The 12,375-nt window shown below is 41.9% G+C and overlaps 1 long non-coding RNA gene across 1 annotated transcript; it reads left to right on the top strand.

The window, feature by feature from the left end:
* The first annotated feature begins 10,142 nt into the window (after positions 1–10,142).
* LOC115777713 (uncharacterized) lies at positions 10,143–11,211 on the top strand. Its single transcript, XR_004019671.1, has 3 exons — positions 10,143–10,162; positions 10,654–10,717; positions 10,979–11,211. It is a non-coding gene; the product is annotated as an uncharacterized LOC115777713 (long non-coding RNA).
* Positions 11,212–12,375: the final 1,164 nt, after the last annotated feature.

Here is a 12,375-nt window from a genome sequence, read left to right as displayed (position 1 = left end):
CATCTGATAGACAAAATCTCTCTTGTGTGTCCTGGGTCTGCCCTGAGGTCTCCTCCCAGTTCAACATGCCTGAAAAGCATCATCTCTGAGGCATCCAAAAGACACACTAACAGATGCCACAACCAACTCTGCTCGCTCCTTTTGATTCAGAGGAGCAGTGGCTCTACACTGAATCCCTTGTGAATGAGTCTACACACCTTGTATCCATAATCTTATTCTTTCATCACTACCCACAGTTCATGGCCATATGCGATGATAGGATTGTAGATCTATTAACTATCTGCTAAACTGTCAACTTCAGCTTCATACTTTGCTCTGTCTTAACATTTCCTAGTCAAAATTGACTCCAGCATTTGTCAAAATGTTACTGGAGTATTTGTTTAGACTGTGTTTCTTAGGTATTCATGGCTAAATACAATAACTTCACCTTTGTCCAAATTTAGAAATAGAAAATCACAGGTCATCTATGCCTAGCTCTCGCTATAATGAACTCTGAATCCTAACTCAGACTCTTCAAGTAAACCTTCACCACAGCAGACATCCGTTAAGCTTCCAGTCCACTCTTTTCCTACATGTCAACAAGACCACAAGTTATTTGAACCTTTACACTGGATGCAGCAACTCATCACTAACACAGAGTGGGTAAACCACCATTTTCTGACAAAGAACCATGGCTGTGCTAATTCCTGTCACTTCACACTTAGTTGCAGCCCTCTCCAATCCAATCTGGAGTTCATCACTCAAAGAAGCCAACAGAACCACATCATCTGCAAATAGCAGAGACAAGATCCTAAGACCACCAAATTCAACCTTTTCTCTCTTTGGCCAAATCTAATTAAAACTTTTTTTCAGTATCAGTTTAAATGACACCTTGAGGTGCTTGGAGAAGGATGGATTGATATGTTTTGGCCGGTGTACTTATAGTCATGCTAGGCTTTACTATGTAGCAGTTCTGAACAAAATGAGTGGTTAGCCATTGCTGCATCTGATAACTTTTTGGGAAACAAACCTGATATGAAAAAATAAAACTAGCAACAGAAAAAGGTCTTGTTTTGCACAGCTGGGGCCTTATAATGATAGAGGAGAAAACTATAAGTTCTAGCTAGAACATTCATCATTCACTAAGACAATCCTTAAATTAAGGATAAATAAGGATGAAGACAGTGAGGTGCAGACAAAGCTGGAGGGGTGAGAGGAAAAGTTATTTGCTTTTACTGAAACAGAAGGAAAGAGGGCAGCTACACATATGAGACCCCCAAAGAACTACAGAAGAGATGAGGGGAGAGTGTGAGACAGACAAGACAGAGTTGGTACAGTTTAAAGGAGTTTTTATTGTTTTAAAAATTGAACAAAGCATTGGCAGCATAAAATCTAACTTATGACTCATCAACATCAAGTCAAATATTTTTCTAAGGGTTTTCCTCCTGCTCCTGAACAACTGAGTAAAAAGCTATAGATTTCTGGGATAAGCTGTCAGTGTTTCAGCATCCTAACAGCATCTTTGGATGCATGTACTCTAAGCATTAATAAGTGTGGTGTAGTGATGTTCCAGGATGGCTGTGTGGGTTTCACCCAAATAAAAATTAGCCTAGACTGCTTTGTAGGATTATAGTATTGAGAAATACTACAGTGCAGAATTATTACTGTGGGATGCACCAGTACATAACATTCAGGTCTAGGGAATGCAAGGGTCTTCATTATACAGGAACTACCTACACAGTCCACATGAGACCAAGCATCGCCTTGCACTGGGAAGAACCCAGGATTTCACCTTGGTAACTAACAGCCATCAGGGTACCATTGGCTATCATGTGGAGGTCTATGGGACCTTCTAAGGATATGCCTCCCAAGACCCACTGCTATATCTGGGCTGTTCCTCCTTGCACAAAGGAGCAGAATCCTGCTGCTGGACTGATGCCCTTCTTTGGCCCTGTACAACTCTCCTCATGTAATGGACCTGGTTTCCTGGTATCTCTTCAACTCTTGAGACTGTGCTGGGGGGCACAGCAAACCTTCTTGTGATGGCATATATGGATGCGCCATCATGGAGGGAGGTGGGTTACCTGTGCATCTGAAAGGCTGCAGGTACTGTCTTATGTTACTATAGAAAAATCAGTCAGGAAGGATAAAGGAGAGCGCAATCATCAATCATCAAAAAACTGGTTTTCCCAACCTGCACCTATTATTGCTGCAGTGGCAACCAACAAAAGGCCACTTGAGGGAATATGAAGCCATTTACAACACAATGTGGTGAAAAAAACTGAGGTCTGCAATGTCCAACACTTTATTTATCATCTAAAGCTTAACAGCATTTACAAAAAATTGAGTGCATGATTAAGAGATAAAAAATAAGCTCCAAAAGACAAAAAAGGATGCAAAAAAAAAGGATTAAAAACATGACATAACCTTTCAAACCAACGACCACACACAGTTAAAAAACTGTATGGCTTCTTCCGGCCCTAATTCCCTACACCTGTGCCCCTAAGGCCTTCCTTAAATAGGGTAAATAACCAATCTAAAATCCATGCTTCCTGGTGCAAAAGTGACACTACAACAAAAACATCTAGACCTTAACAGACACTATACATCATGATTGGCGACAACAATCACTTTCATTTGCACCAGAGTAGATTAAATTGATTCAGAGTGGTTTATACTTCCTAATTGGATAGATATCCCTGAAGTTAAACAGATTATACTGCAATGATCAAGTGTTCCCTATTTATTTAGAGCTGTGTACAATGAGAATTATGTTACAATTAATCCCCTTTTATGCCACAAAAGCTTCTTTTTAACACCATCATGAAAGAGAAAATTTACTGTCTTCTGTTTGTTGCAGTGCAAAATCAAATAATGGATGAACAAGGAAAGGGGGAAGAAAGAAGTAGAATTTCTACACAGGATTTTATCTTATTTTTTTGTAAGAGGTGTTGGGTGAGTGCTTTTCCTCAATATATTCTTTACTCTTCCCTCCTTCAGCCATTTTATTTCTTATTGGGCCAACCACAAAATCTAATGAACAATAGTTAAGTCCAAAGCAGTGGCACACAGTGACTTTTACAGAAATACACACAAAACAGATGAACCACTATAGGGGGATTGAAAATATTAATGGACAGGGTGCTGGGGTGGCTCAGCAGATGAGCAGGTCACCAAGTATGCCGTGTGGTGGTGCAGGCGGACCACGTTTGCGTCCCAACCTGAGGCCATTTACTGTGTCTTCCCCCATCTCTCTCTCTCCCTGCTTTCCTGTTTCTCTTCACTGCACACTATTGAATAAAGCTGCAAAATGCCAAATATATATTAATGATTAATTAAGGTTATTTGTTAGCAAAACAGTTAAACTAACTAAATTCATTCAACCAAGCAGCAGCCTAAGCAGAGAAACTCAGACCTCCCTCTCCACAGCCACCTTCCGCAGCTTATCTAGGGGAATACCAAAGCGTTCCCAGGCCAGTTGAGAGATATAATCTCTCCAGTGTGTCCTGGGCCTCCTCCCGATAGGACATGCCCAGAACACCTCACCCAAGAGGCATCCAGGAGGCATCCTATTCAGATGCCTGAATAGTCCTTTCGATGTGGAGGAGTAGCAGCTCTGCTTTGAATGACTGCACTTTTCACCCTATCATTAAGGGAGAGGCCAGCCACCCTTCGGAGAAAGCTCATTTTCACCACTTGTATCTGCAACCCCATTCTTTAGGTCTCTACCCAAAACTCATGGCCATAGGTGAGGGTACGGACATCGATTGACCGGTAAATCGACAGCTTCGCTTTTACGCTCAGCTCTCTCTTCACCACGAAGGACCTGTCATGGTCGTGGGTCTGCGACCTAGTGTTTTTGAGTTTAATGGACTATTGTAGTTAGTTTAGTTTATGTCTTTGTTATCACTCATTCTTTTTATATGTTTTACGTATTCCTTAGTGCATTAGTTTCTTCCTAGTTCATTCTTTATATTGTTTCATGTGTTCTTCCTTAAACCTAGTTTGTTAAGTTTCTAGTGTTTAGTTCTCCCTGTGTTTTCCCCTTAGTGTTCCTCCCTCTGAGTCAAGTCTCTTGTGTCTGATTTCCTCAGTGTGTCTGTCTCCCAATCTGGTGTCAAGTCTATGTTTCCATTCCATTCCATTCACTTCCTGTTTTAGTTTGCCAGTCCCTTGTTCGTGTGTATTGTGTTCAGTTTAGCTTCCTCTTGTCTCATTAGTTAAATTCTGTTCACCTGTTCTACCTGGCTGTCTCCACTCTTCCCTTGTTATCTTTTGTGTATATATATATATATATATATATATATATATATATATATATATATATATATATATATATATATATATATATATATATATATATATATATTGTCTGTCTTCTTCAGTTCTTTATCATGTTGTCATCTATGGCTCCTTGCCTGCTGTGTGTATATTTTCCTGTTCCCGTGGCTTTCCTTTAGTCCTAGTTCCCAGTGTATGTAAATTCCAAGTTTGCCAGCAAATAAAACTGAGTTCAACTTCATGTCCTGTTCTCTGAGTCCTGCATCTTAGATCCAACCCTGCCTGGTACACACAGTGAACTTTGACAGTACGACAGGACCACATAATGGACCCAGCAGACTCAGACTTGCATGAGTGATGGCAGACTGTTCATACCTTTCTCAAAGACAGAGTAAGGTGGAATCTATGGCTCATTCCTGAGTGCGAGTCACTCTTCTGAGGAATTCGCCTGGCCGTGGGAGGTCTGATTCGGGTAAAGGACCTCATACTTAAGCCTCACGGCAAGCGGTGGAGTCCCCTGGAGTCATTCATTTGGTTTTGCGAATATACTGTCTCCACACCCACCAGTACTTCCATATCTTTTCATCCACAGCTCTGGCTTCACTGGCTTCCCCCTCCCAGGGGAAGTGAAGCTCCTGCTCGGTTGCTCCACATGGCAGCCGGAGACATCACTGAGACGTCAGCCACTGTGAATGAGACTCTTTGATTCTACACTGCAGGGATCCTCAAATCCAGGCCTTGAGGTCCAGTGTCCTGCAGGTTTTAGATGTGACCCTGATCCAACACACCTGAGTCAAATATAGAAGTCATTAGCAGGATTCTAGAGAACTTGACTGCATACTGAGGAGGTAATTCAGCCATTTGAATCAGGTGTGGTGGATCAGGGACACATCTACAGACCGTGATTCTCTGCCAGCACTTTCTGAAACTGTGTGTTTTGCTGTTCCAAGCCCTCCAAAGACTGCTAGTCTTCATTGTCAGCACCTCTTAAAACTGTTGCTTTGGCCAAGACTTCCTCTGTGCTTGAGCACCCTGCATCCAAACCTGTTCCTTGGGTGGAGATGGTTAGGATCCTGCCTGTCCCTGCACCCATTCCAGTTCCCAAGGTAGGGGTGGCCAAGGGCCAGCCTGACCCTGTGCCCATTCCTGTTCCCAGGTTGAAGGCGGACAAGGTCCAGCCCATCCCTTCACCCATTCCTGCTTCTCGGGTGGGGGTGGTGAGAACCCAACCTATCTCTGCACCCGTTCCTGTCCCAGGGGACAGGATGGCCAAGTCAGAGTCATCTGAGTTATCAAAGTCATCAGAAATGTCAAAGTCATCTGTATCTTCAGAGCAACCTGCACATTCAGAATCATGTAAGTCTTCAGCGTCACCTGAATCATATGCACATCAAGACTCTTCAGAGTCACCCGAGTCTTCAGAGCAACCTTTACATTCATCTGAATTGTCTGCACGTCAAGACTCTTCAGAGTCAGCAGTGAGCCCTGCGCAGCACCAACCTGTACAACTGGTATATCCTGTGCAGCTGGACCTCAGCCAAAGACTGTTGTTTTGACCACATCTGCTGGTGCCAGCCATCTTCAGTCTGTTTAAGCTGTAACCAGTTCAGAGACTTTTGATGAGTCTTGCTCCGCCTGAGCTAGACTCTCGAGAATCCAGTATCAGAGCCTGAGTTGCAGCGTCCCACTGAACCTGAGCCCAGGCTCTGGGCTGCCTGAACCTGAGGGTCCCAAGCTGCCTGAACCCAAGTGTGAGCACCAGCTGGATTCCATATCCTCCTCTGACGCTGGCCTCTGGAGGGTCTCCTACGTCGCTAACTTCCAGAGAGTTTCTTTTGCCATTGTCAGTCTCCAGCCAACCCACTGGAGGGGCCTCATTGCCATGGTTGGCCTCCAGACCTGCTTCATCTCCCCTGCTGCTCTCCCGGTCAGTGCCCAGAGATGGCCATGCAGCCAGCCCCCAGAGCTTCTTCTTCATCTTTGCCGCTGGCCACCCGGCCAACCTCCTTAGCTCTGTTGGTGGTCATCTGGCCAGCACCATGAGTTTCCTCGCCTCTGCTGTTAGACAATGCAAATGACAGTCATAACCCCTTCCCTGGCCCAAAGGCGCAGGGAAACAACTCTCTTGTCCACTGGTTAAAAACTCCAATGTACAAGCAGCAAGCCAAAGAGGTACAAGGATATCCACCCCAGCTCACCGCCTCTCACCAAGGGAACTCCAGACCGGAACAGAGTCTAGCCCCTCTCCAGCAGACTGGTTTCATAGCCCAGGCCATGTGTTGAGGTGAGCCAGACTATATCTAGCCAGTATCTCTCAGCCTCGCACGCTAGCTCAGGCTCCTTCCCCACCAGAGAAGTGACATTCCATATCCCAATTGTCACCTTCAATAGCCAGGGTCAGTCCACCAGGGCCTCCGTCCCTGTCTCCACCTGACAAACACACTACACCTGATCCCTATGATGCCTGCTGCAGGTGGCGGGTTACAGGAGGGTGGTTTCATGTCTTCTTTTGGGCTGTGCCCAGCTGGGCATTCTCCCCGGGCCTGACTCCAGGATAGGACCTCCGTAACCCTATTCCAGACAGGGTAAACTATTCTCTTGATCTTCCTCTCATAAAGGCCGTCTCAATTGCTCTTTGTCTGGCCCCTCACCCAGGACTAATTTGCCTTGGGAGATCCTGCCAGGGGGTGAAAGCCCTTGGACAGTATAGGTCCAGGGATCACGGAACACATAAACCCCTCCACCACAATAAGGTGACAATTCGCAGAGAGGAAGTTATTTCTCGTAGAAGCTAATCTGAAAGTGCTGTTGTCATAACCTCTGCTGCAGATTAGTCTCAAAATATAAAAGTTAACATGTTTCTTTACAAATAGGTTTCAGGCAAGAATGACAGCAGAAGGAATCTCAGTGGGTCCAGAGCTCCAATACCGGGAGAATACTCTCTGTTAGAAAGCCCACACTGTTTATGCTTAGTTGACTTATAGCATTATGTCTTGGTGTTTTTATTATAAGTTCAGAATTTCCTGTTATTGAACGCATTGTAGCTTTCGGACTTTCTTTGAATTCACCACAGGTGTGCGAGGCAGAGCAGACGTTCTCTGCCTTTTTTCTTTTCCATCAGTGCAGTAACTCAGAGAGTACGTTCACCTGTATTTCTTCTGTTTATCGTTGTGTGTAAATGCCAGAAGGTGAGTTTCAATGACTTTATTACGTAGTTTGATTACATCTAAGCTTATTCATTCAATTGTGTATGCGTTGACATTTTTCCTTTATTAGAGTGCTGTGTGATTCAGTATGTTGATTAGTGTAAATTGGGAGCTGTGTATACGGGGATTATGTGACTTTTTGGGGCATTTTGATGACTGGAAACAGTTCTTTATTTGTAACTTTGATGCTATGATTCGGTTATGGAGTATAATGATTATTGTAGTGATGATCATCTGTTTATTATTGTTTCAGACCACAGTTGATAACTACAGCCTAACAATGCACCTTTAAGTCAGAACAGGGTGAATCAGAACTGTGAACTTCAGCTCAATAAATCATTCAAGCTGGAATCTGTACCCACCGTTGTTTAACTTGAACACCCCCCCCAATTTCTTTCCACTCTAAACCAGAAACTTTCTGAGACAACACAAACCTCTCCTTTTTACTCTCTCTCAGTAGCTCATTCAGATTCATTCCCAGGTTACTGCATAGAAGAGACAGACAGGTGAGGTAAAGTCACAGAACCAAAGCATGCAAACAAACAGGCCCATTTTAAGTAGTGACCAGCAAATCAGACAATTACCAACAGGTGAGTTCATCACTCCCAGGTGTGCAGGACTCAAAGGGTGGGAAACAGAGGAAGGCCCCCCCTGAAACACAAGTTGTGGTTATCTCTCTCTCTCTCTCCCTCACACACACACACACACACACACACACACACACACACACACACACACACACACACACACACACACACACACACACACACACACACACAGACAGAGGGAGAGGAGGGCACAGATGTTACAGGCAGACACATTATCTCAAACATCCTTTATCAAAGTTGGCCCCCAAAACAAGAGCTTAAGGAAGGTGATGGTGCAATTCTTACCAGGATGGTCACTGGAAGAAACATAAAGGCAATATGGTGGTCCATTACCTGGGTTTGGCTCATCTTTCTGAACATTTTTAAGCAAAGACTCAATCTCCCAAGTCAGAAACCAATGATGGAAAATAGTGAAGGATGATGGTGTTCTCTGAGGTGGTGTCAGAGGTAGAGAATTGTCATCAGTGTTAATTTTGAAAGCAAATTTTGATTTAGTTTTAGTCATAGTCTTTTGATGAAAATGTAATTTAGTTTTAGTCATCTGAATAGTTTTAGTCTAGTTTTAGTTGAAGAAATTATCATAAAAATATAGTCGACTAAATCTAGAGTCGATTTATAAAGGGTGTAAAATGTAAATGCTTTTTCTTCAGTTCCCTTGAATTAGTCATTATACACACTTACACAAAATTAAACATTTTTTAAAAGTTATGCAATATTATTAATAATATTAACATTAGCGTTTCACCCTGCTTCCCACACACCTGATCATTAACACCACCTTACTGAGACAATACGAGCGTTTTACAGCAGTGAACGCTCTGAAAGGTACAGGGCAGTGTTCAGGACTAAGATTAGGAAAGGCTAATCCACCGCGGTGTGGTGATTTTCTCTAAACACAAACGCTAAACTGGAAAAAACACTTTACCCTGCATGACATTAAAATGCTTACCTTTGCAATGGAGATCTGGGTGACTGGTTTGTAGATGTTTAAGGTTTTTACCCGAGATAGTTGCCCCACATGGTTTACACATCGTTTTGTTTGTCACGGTATTAAAGGACAAATATGTCCATACATCGGCTCTTCTCTTTCTCCCTGCTGACATTGTTTACATAACTTAGTTCTATCGGAGGTAAAGACAAATCAAACCCTAGTTTGGTCTTCCCCGGTTTAGAGCAAATTTGTGCATCTGTGCGTTTGATTGGATGTTTTCCTAACTTGTCCCGCCCTGTCACAAAATTAAATCATTTCTGATTGGATTTCGTCCCCGCCAAGCATTTTCATCTCTATTCATTCGTTGATGAAAGTGTCAATTAATTTCGTTATCGTTTTCATCATTTTAGGTAGTTTGAGCACGTTATCGTCATGAAAAAAAGGTTCTTTGACGAAAACTATGACGAAAATATTTCGTCAACGAAATTAATACTGTCATGCCAGTGCATCAGGTTTTGCAGGAGCTGGGGTCTCGAAGCTATGGAGAGGTTAAATCTTGTGAAAAACAGAAGAGGAAACTTACTGGTTATTATGATAAGTCACAGAGCATTTGTTTACTTGCTAATGTTAGCTCTATTTCCACACAACAAGCAGATTGTAACTGATCTCAGAGCCATGAAAAGAAAAGAAAAGCAGAAGCACCTGCAACTTGTCTTAAACTTGGCTTTGCATCAGTTTCCCATCAAAGGATAGCATTTGGTCCAAAATGTACACGCGCAAACAACCAGAAAAAAAGCTGCTGGCCTCTCAGCTTGACAATCTCAAGCCATTGTGAATGGGGCATGCACTGAAAAAATGGGAAAAGGGGGGTTGTTCATTTTGTAAAACAAATTTATGTTAAAGTATTATGTTTTTATTGTGCTGTTTCCCTAAACATGATTCAATCATGAAACATCCTTGTAAATAGTCTTGTTGTTAGATGGACATGTTTCAATCATGACCACATTACATGAAATAGTTGCAATGTATGGAAAAGCTCCTCCTACTTTTTTGATACTAAATTACCCCTCCCAATCCTTTGCCCGGGAAAAGCAATTATACTGCAGAAGAAGAAGGCCCGATTTTGTCAGTGCTGCCTGGAACTTTAAGGAGGCAAGGTGAGTCTTGTTTTTTTCATTGTTTTCATTTTATAGTTTATAGTATGTAGACTATTAAAGTCGATGCTGTGTTTACAGAGAAAGGTGCACCCCACCACGCGTTTATTCGTTAGCGTTAGCATGCAAGGTAGGCTATGGCTAGACTCTACTGTATATTAGCGTTACATGGCGCCTCACAATTAATTTCAAGAATACCTAATTCACTTTTATCATTCCGCCCTGCTTTGACCCACCTTGTGTGTGTGTAAATCAGTTGTATCTGAATTTAAGCAGTGCTTTAAGTTGGTTGGTAATCACCATTACAATACCAGCACTTTAAATATGCCATACTGGGACTTTTTTCCCATCGTGGAGGTTGCACCCGCACGTGCTCGCTCTGGCCCATCATGGTGTGCTCTTGTCGCATGAAGATGAACGATTAACACATGGTAGATTGCGCCCTCTTTTAATTTCCTATAGAATAAATAAGTGCAAATACTTTTTTCTTCCAGGTGCTCTGCTAGAATAATGCAATGAATGGCAAGCTTGCCTGTTTCAAAGGCTCTGTAGTGTATGGTATATATGAGTAGTTGGTTTTAAAAAAGTCAAACATAATTTTCTTTAATGAATAGGAAAACAAATGGATTTATACTGGTTTGTGACTCAATTAGCTATCATTAACGCACATTTTAACCAGTTTTGTTCTGTTTATTAAACAAGAAAGGGTAAACACCACCTTAGATTAAACTTTAGTTTAGCCTCTTTTTGAGAACAATGTTAATTTGTAACAACAACAAGCCTTTAATGGTTCTTCATTGTTTTTCTCTCTCCCCACAGTGGCAGTGTAAGGGGTGCCGGGTAGAAGTATCAAGTAGGTCTGAACTTCTAAGACACTACAAAGTTAAACATCCTCACTTTGGGCGCACTGCTAGATTTCCATGTACATACTTTTCTTGTCCATGCACATTTAAAACATGGAATGCATTAATTTGCCACCAAAGTAGACTACACAGAAATGTAACACAAAAAAATCACTCAACTTTTACCTGTCAACTTTGTGATTGTAAGAATTTGGCAAACGAAATAGAATATTTTAGTCACATCAACACACATTTAAAAAAAACACGAAAATGTAAAATGTATGTTTAATGGTTGTAGTTTCCAAACATGCATTTATGGTACTTTTAAGTCTCACAAAAGTCGCCATCACACCCCACACACACTTGAGGACTTTATTCCAGGTGTTGTAAAAAGCACTCGTTTAGCTACACCTTCATTTCCAGAAATATCTGATTTCCAGGAGGAGGATCAATGTGTAGAAGGTGCTCGATGTGTGGAAGTGGACACGTTTGACACACAAGAGGGAAAAAGGCTACCTAAAGACCACACTGAGCAGCAACTAGCCACAGCTTTATTACAGCTGGAGTTTTTGGTACAAGTGCCAGGTATTGCAGTTGATGAGTTTTTACAGGAACTTAATTATTTACTCAACTCTGCCTCAGTTCCCACTGGTGTTGTAAGAGATATACTTGAGCGTCATAAGGTCCAATTTACAGATGATTTAGTTAAGGATATTATATCAGCTCTTTGTGCATCCAATCCCGTTTGCAGAGCCATTGAAATAAGGGGATCTCTTAGCACTGTGCATAGAAGGTTAAAATACTACAAAGAAAAATTTTGTGTTGTTGAACCAGTCACTTACCTTCTTGATAATAAAAAAAGCAACCTTTCAGTATGTTCCAATATTAAAATTATTACAACAAATTTTAAATTGCCAAGCTATTCTAGATAAGGTTATTTCAAATCACAGAGGGAAGCGTGAGTTTACTGTTGACTCCTCCTATCAATTTAAATCTCCAGAGGATGGCAAATATTTAATTGAAAACAGGTTATTGAATGCAGATGAAATCAGGATTTCTATTCGTCTGTATGTGGATGAAGTTGAGATTTGCAACCCTTTAGGCACTTCTAGAAAAAAGCAAAAACTCTGTGGTGTTTATTGGGTTTTGGGTAACCTGCCACCAGGATCTCATTCAGCTTTGTCCTCCATTTATCTTGCTGTCCTTTTCAAAAGTGTTGACGCAAAAGTCTAAAAACCTTGGAGACTTATGGTGTGTTTGTCCCTTTGTTGGGCACATCTTTTAAAGGTACAGTTCAGTGTATTGTTTCTGATAACTTAGGTGCGCACACTATAGCAGGCTTTGTTGAAAGTTTTTCAGGTGAGTTCTTTTGTC

Source organism: Archocentrus centrarchus, unplaced genomic scaffold, assembly GCF_007364275.1.
Source record: "Archocentrus centrarchus isolate MPI-CPG fArcCen1 unplaced genomic scaffold, fArcCen1 scaffold_66_ctg1, whole genome shotgun sequence".
NCBI lineage: Eukaryota > Metazoa > Chordata > Actinopteri > Cichliformes > Cichlidae > Archocentrus > Archocentrus centrarchus.
Note: the sequence above shows the minus strand (reverse complement) of the source record. Positions and strands in the feature narration are given on the sequence as shown.